A 6586-nucleotide genomic window follows, 5' to 3' on the forward strand; every position below is an offset into this window, starting at 1 on the left:
ATGCATGTATGTATTAGTAGCAAATGAAATGTTCCTCTTGGGAGAATGAGTATTGACAAGTTGCACTGCATCATTACCATTGTCACTTTACTACAATTATTTTGCCTTTGGCAAATACATTTATTTTAAATTGTGTCCGCAGGAATTCTATTACCTTGCACTATACCCGGCAGATATTTTAATTGTTATCATTAGGTACTGTTTTATTATTATTCCTAATTAAAGAAGATACAATGTGCAAGGTGTTCATATTGGGAAGGTGTTTTAGATGTCATTTTAAGCAACTGTTTTTCAAGATGCTGATGCTGTTCTGTCGTGCTAAGTCTGCCAGAGCCAAACTGATAACTAGAGGTCGTGACTGAAATTAGAAAGTAATGGGATTTTGCCAAGCTCCAGTTTTCCTATTACTTTTCTTTTGATGCTTTAGGATATCTTAATTGTTATTAAAAAAAAATGAGTTAATGCTATAATATGCAAAACTATCAATATACGTTTCTTAGTATTTTCTTTCTAATTCATTTTCCACGTCTGGATGAAAATGGACTTGTATTAATATTTTAATCTTTCCTATAGAAATTCAACCCTGCCTAATATGTACTTTGTGCCCCTATTAAAATCTGCACACCACTGAAGCTGCCTTTTAGTGATTACTAGGCTTATTTAATAATTTACTTGGCATAATCGTGAAATTCTGAAGACTACCGCCTGCTAAGTTCTCCATACTCAATTTAGAGATCACAAAATATTTGACTGTGATTAAAGTTTTGCAGAACATTCTCTAACGCAGCGGTAAGCAACTCCAGTCCTCAAGGGCCACCAACAGGTCAGGTTTTCAGGATATCAACTGAGTCACTGATTGAGCCACCTGTGCTGGAGCAGGGATATTCTGAAAACCTGACCTGTTGGTGGCCCTTGAGGACTGGTGTGGCGCACCCCTGCTCTAATGTGACCATATGCAGCTACCAAACTAGTTCTCTCTTTGCTCCATAACAGAGGACGCTGACGTTGAAAAGTGCAAGTAAAATAACACTAGGGTGCTGAATAATGTAAAGGTTATACTATACTTTTTCCCCAGTTAAAGGTCAATATGTATCGCAGGAAAGAAAGGGCACACAGAAGCTGTTATTGACTCAATATTCCATGTCCTCCTTAATTTAGTGATACATGTAAGAAAGGGTTCCTTACATTTGATGCTACTGTAGTTGTTAGCTAGAAAAGTGCACGCCACCCCAGACCCGGTTGATTTTGTGGACACAAATGCAAGATAATAAATGACGCAAAGTTTCATCCATCGCATTGTAATCTGTGCATTATGTAACCCTTCCCTAACGCCTTCTATTGACCCTTCTAAAGTCAAAAGCTGAAGGACACAGTGCAAAACTTGGAGCAAAAATCTTGATACATTGAAGCAAAGAGACGCAAGATTAAAATTGTGCAATTTCAGTCAATTCTACTCTGTGCCTTTTATGTGTGACTAGGTGCCTTGGAGACTTGGACGGGGCCCTTCTGCTAAAAGGTTCAGGGTGGCTACTCGTCCACTGAAAATCAATATCTTGCAGTTTGTGAGATGTGGCCTCTTGTGTGTCCACTGCAGACATTGCTGCTAACCCACAAGAAGCAACAGATACAAACAGATCACCCAGCTGAACCTTTTCACCAGATACAATACATTGTAAACTCTTCCTCTGCTAGTAGAATGTTCCTGTGTATTTTCTATCAAAGGCAAAGTACATCAGTACAGATCTACAGGAATTTGACTCAGGTGCCAAGAAGCTGCAAGGATGCTAATATAATGAGAATGGAGTAAGGCGAAGAATAACAACTAACAGTTTGATTTTGTGATGTCCTCAGGTAGTTTTCTGAGGCTTCAGACGATAATGCAGATTTAGATCTGGTTCACCCACTATTTGCTGTTGAATTCATATGCACAGCTTTTCAGCAGAGACTGTGGTATATTACTTAAAACAGGAAACACTACCTGTGCCATCTAGTGAATAGTATATAATAATAATAATAATAATAATAACTTTATTTCATATATCTCTTTTCTCCAATGGGACTCAAAATGCGTTACAATTACAGTGTAGTGCACGGTAAGCAGTACGGTACATAGGATTGTTACAGACACAGTCCCTGCCCCGTAGAGTTTATAATCTATGTTTTTGGTGCCTGAGGCACAGGGAAATAATGTGACTTGCGCGAGGTCAGAAGAAGCTGACACCGGGTTTGAACCAGGTTCCCCTCCTTCACACTCAGTGTCGTCGTTATCAGAATCAGTGCCTTTACTCACTGAGCTGCTGCAGTAATTTATGGTCCTGATGCTCAAAGCTCTGTTAGGCTATGTAACCTAATGCTAACCAAAATGAATGTTGGGTTAATCATAATGCCTAAAGATGCAGCGGCCGTTATTTTAAGGCACCACGGCGCCGTTTTCGTGTGCGGTCCTGTACTCCACGCGGCATGAACGCGGCCAATCGCCCCAGGCACACGTGTTTATCGCAGTTGCTTTGTTTGAATTTTATAGATTGTGTGCAATTATATGCAATTAAGTGAATTAATTGTAATGTGTACAGTACTGTGCTTCTGTGTCAATTTCAGGTGTTTAAAAGCCAAAACACTAAAATGCCATTTTCTGCACTCGCCTGCACTCGCGTCTTATGGTTGGAAGTAATCCCGCGCCATCACATGGGTATTCCGAGCTATACACTGCGTGATTTGTTAAAATAACGGCCGCTGCATGTGTATGCACTAAAGCAGGAGTGCACAAACGTTTTAGTCTGTGCCCCCCTGCCTGCTCTCTCCCCACTCGTGCCCTGCTCCCTTACCTGATCACCGTTTTTCTGACATCACGACGTCATGTGACCATGGCAACTCAACGTAATGTGACCCTGCGTTGTCATTTGACGCCGCATTGCCAAGGCAACGTGTCACCAGAAGCCACCGTATATCAGGTAAGCGAACTACACAGGCCTCACACGCGCTCCCCGGCACTTTATTGAAATGCTTTGAGGAAGAGCACGGGGCCTCTGGAAGCGCTGCGCCACCCACACACCCCCACAGAGAATCTCGCACCGCCCGCTTGTGCACCCCTGCACTAAAGCAAATAACCTAATGTTAACCCAGCACCATTCCTTACATAACATGGTTATTTTTTTTTCTTTCAGGTTAGCACAGGGATGTCGAAGACTGAGCCCCTGATTGAGCTGCCTGTGCTGAAGCAGGGATAGCCTGAAAACGTGACCTATTGGTGGCCCTTGAGGACTGGAGTTAATAACCCCCGAGTTAAATCATTGGCTTTTACAGCTACCACCCAGGCAGTTTACTCATGACTCAATTCTGCTCAAGGGATGCATCAGTCAAGCCTATTGATGCCGGCAGGCATGCAAATATGTTTAAGGTGTGGAAACAATATATTGACATTTTGTGTGTGTGGGTGTTTCTGTTAATAGATTGACATAAATAGTGGATTATTGAAGACGCTAAGAGCATAAATAAATATAATTGCTTTTGAAGGCTCTTTTATTTTAACATATGTGAGTTTTAGAGAATACTCCAAAGCACCTTATCGTCTTTTTCTACATTCTCAAAATTAATGGTCATCAAAAACATGATTCCGCTTCTTAGTAGAAGTTACATGAGGAGCAGGCAGGGCCAGTGCAACCACTAGGCGACTTAGGCGGCCACCAAGGGTGGCACAATTTGAGGGTGAGGGCAGCGGAAGGACCGGTGGTAGAAGAGGACATTAAGCACAAGGTGGAAGTAGTGGCGGAGGATTTCCAGCGGTGCAGGAGAGTATGGCAGGTGCGGACCCGGGGCGGCAGAGGAGGGGGAGGATGGCAGATGGCGATGGCAGGAGCAGAGGAGGATGGCAGGTAGCGGGAGAAGAGGATGGAGGATCATGGGAGCATAGCAGGGTGGCAGAGGAGGATAGCCGGGGAGGAGTACGCCCCAGCGGTCTGACCCGAAAGTCTTCCCTGACGTCCAGTGTCTGTGGCTGCTAGAGTGCATCCCCTCCCCGGTCATCCTGTTCTGCTTCCAATGTCCTCAGTCCTTTCCTCCTTCTGCCCACTTCCTCTGCTCCTGCCATCGTCTGTCCTCTTCACCCGCCGCGTCCTGACAGAGAGGTGGTGAGAGAGAAAGAAGAGAAGAAGGGCGTGAGATAGGAAGAAGTGGTGGAGTGGGGTGAGAAAGAAGAAGGAAAGGGTGAGAGGAAGAAGAGTAGGAGGGGCTGACAGAGGAAGAGGGGTGATTAAGGTGGAGTATAAAGTCGGGGTGAGAGGAGGTGCGAGGATGGAGAGCCAAAGAGGATGAGTGGGTGGGTTGAGTGGAGATGGAGGAGGGTGTGAGAGAGGAAGAGGAGAAGGAGGGTGTAAGAGAGGAGAGGGTGATTGAGGGGAAGAGAGGAAGAGTGAGAGGGATGTGAGACAAAAGAGGATGAGTGGGTAGGTTGAGTGGAGATGGAGGACGGGGTGAGAGACAAGAGAGGATGAGGAGTGGGTGAGAAAGAATGGGGCTACAATAAGGTTTTTTTTAAATCTGAAAGTTCATGGGGGTGCAGGGTTGAAGGTTCACCCAGGGTGCCAAATTCCCTTGCACTGACCCTGGGAACAGGTTTATAAAATGAAGCACATCTCTCTTATTTCATTTTAACTCATTTTACATTTGCAATGTTATGGTGCTAGGTTTTCTTTTCTTTCTAAACCTTGCAGACCTGGTTTATATCTTGAAATCTATACATCTGAATACAAACTAGGGTATATGGTGTTGTACGCCAGGTCTCAAAGGGTTAAGATGTCTGAATTACATACAGAAGTTTTTTTCCCCTATATATATGTTCTAATACAAGATACCGTATCCACATGTGGTACAATGGAAGCAGGATTGCAATGCTAGTATTGATTTGTTTTCAACAGAAATGTATTTTGGGAATTTTATTCTGCTGTACAGTCCAGTAATGCGCCACATGTTTGTATTAACCATTTTCCTCTAGACACGTAACCTGGATCAGAATATTTCAGTCATTCTGTGACCCTGAGAAAGCAGTCTATGAAAAAATAAACTAGATATGCAAGTTTGAAAAAATACATAAATGCATCATAGAAAATTGTACATTAATAATTACAGCAGTTGCATTTCTAACAAGCGTACTGTAAGTGTTCAGTTCAACAATAAAACAAACAAAACTAAATCATTAAATTATTTAGTACATAACGTACTCTCCATTAGGTGTAACATACTGTACAGGTGCTGTTGACAATGACTCGTGTGTCAGCTAATTGATAAGTAATAATAATAATAATAATAATAATATTAACTTTATTCCAAGTACAGAGATAGATACATTGAGCTATACACCTTGTTTACATGTACACGTGGACGACAAAGACGGATAATATTATTTGCTTGCAATCGGTTGGAGTGTAAGAATAAATGAAAAACAGATTAACAACTTTTCCAATGTCCTTTTCCCATTTCTTGACTGAGGCAAAAGCAATGCTATGAGCATATTAGAACTGAATATTGTTTTATATTATAGTTCCCCAAATTATACTCCTTCAGCTTCTTGCTCAAGGACCACCTGTACATGCTGTACTGTAGTTATGGATCATGAAGTCACTGACAGATGATGAACAATTACTATTTATATATGCTACAATCATGCATGAAGAGACTCATGATTGCTGGGTGAACAAACTAAACAGCCAATCTATTTCCTTGCAGACAAAACACTGTCCGTGTTAAATATCATTTTAATTACCTTACAACAACTCATCCCTGTCCTTGAAATACAAAAGTAAATGGAATGGATATAGTTCTACTGAGATATATGGAAACTCGTTTCAAATGATACTATATGAATGAAAAAAGTAAATATATTGTAATGAATAAAACATATATATTTTGTGTATATATATATATATATATATATATATATATATATATATATACAGTGTTCGACAAACCTATACACTTGCAAGCCCCGGGTGAGTGGATTTAACATTGTGGCGAGCTCCTATTGGCCCAAACAGCACACGTGTGGTACTAGGTGGCGAGTAGATTTTTTTGTTCGGGGAGTAGATTTTTTGGTGATTTGTCGACCACTGTATATATATATATATATATATATATATATATATATATATATATATATATATATATAATATATATACATATATATATATCATCATCATCATCATCATCATCTTCAGTTCTTGCCATCCACTGCTGGATGAAAGCTTCTCCAATGATTGTCCAGGAACTGGGGTTGCAGCCTCTCTTCTCCACGTTGCCCCAACAAATGTTCTGAATTCATTCTCCCATCTTACTTACTTTTAGTTGTAGTCTTGGTCTTTTAATCTCTCTTGGAATCCAGTCGAGTACCATCTTTGTCCATCGATGGTCATTTCTTCTTGCGATATATGGGGCCCACTGCCATTTAAATGTCTTTACCCGTGTGATGATGTCACAGACTTTTGTTTGGTTTTTAACCCATTCATTCTTTTTCCTGTCTCTTTGGCTAATAACCAGCATTCTCATTCTTTTTCTCCCTCTCATTGGCAGATGGGCTTTTGGAGACTGATCTGCA

This window comes from Ascaphus truei, chromosome 8, assembly GCF_040206685.1.
Source record: "Ascaphus truei isolate aAscTru1 chromosome 8, aAscTru1.hap1, whole genome shotgun sequence".
Classification (NCBI taxonomy): Eukaryota; Metazoa; Chordata; class Amphibia; order Anura; family Ascaphidae; genus Ascaphus; species Ascaphus truei.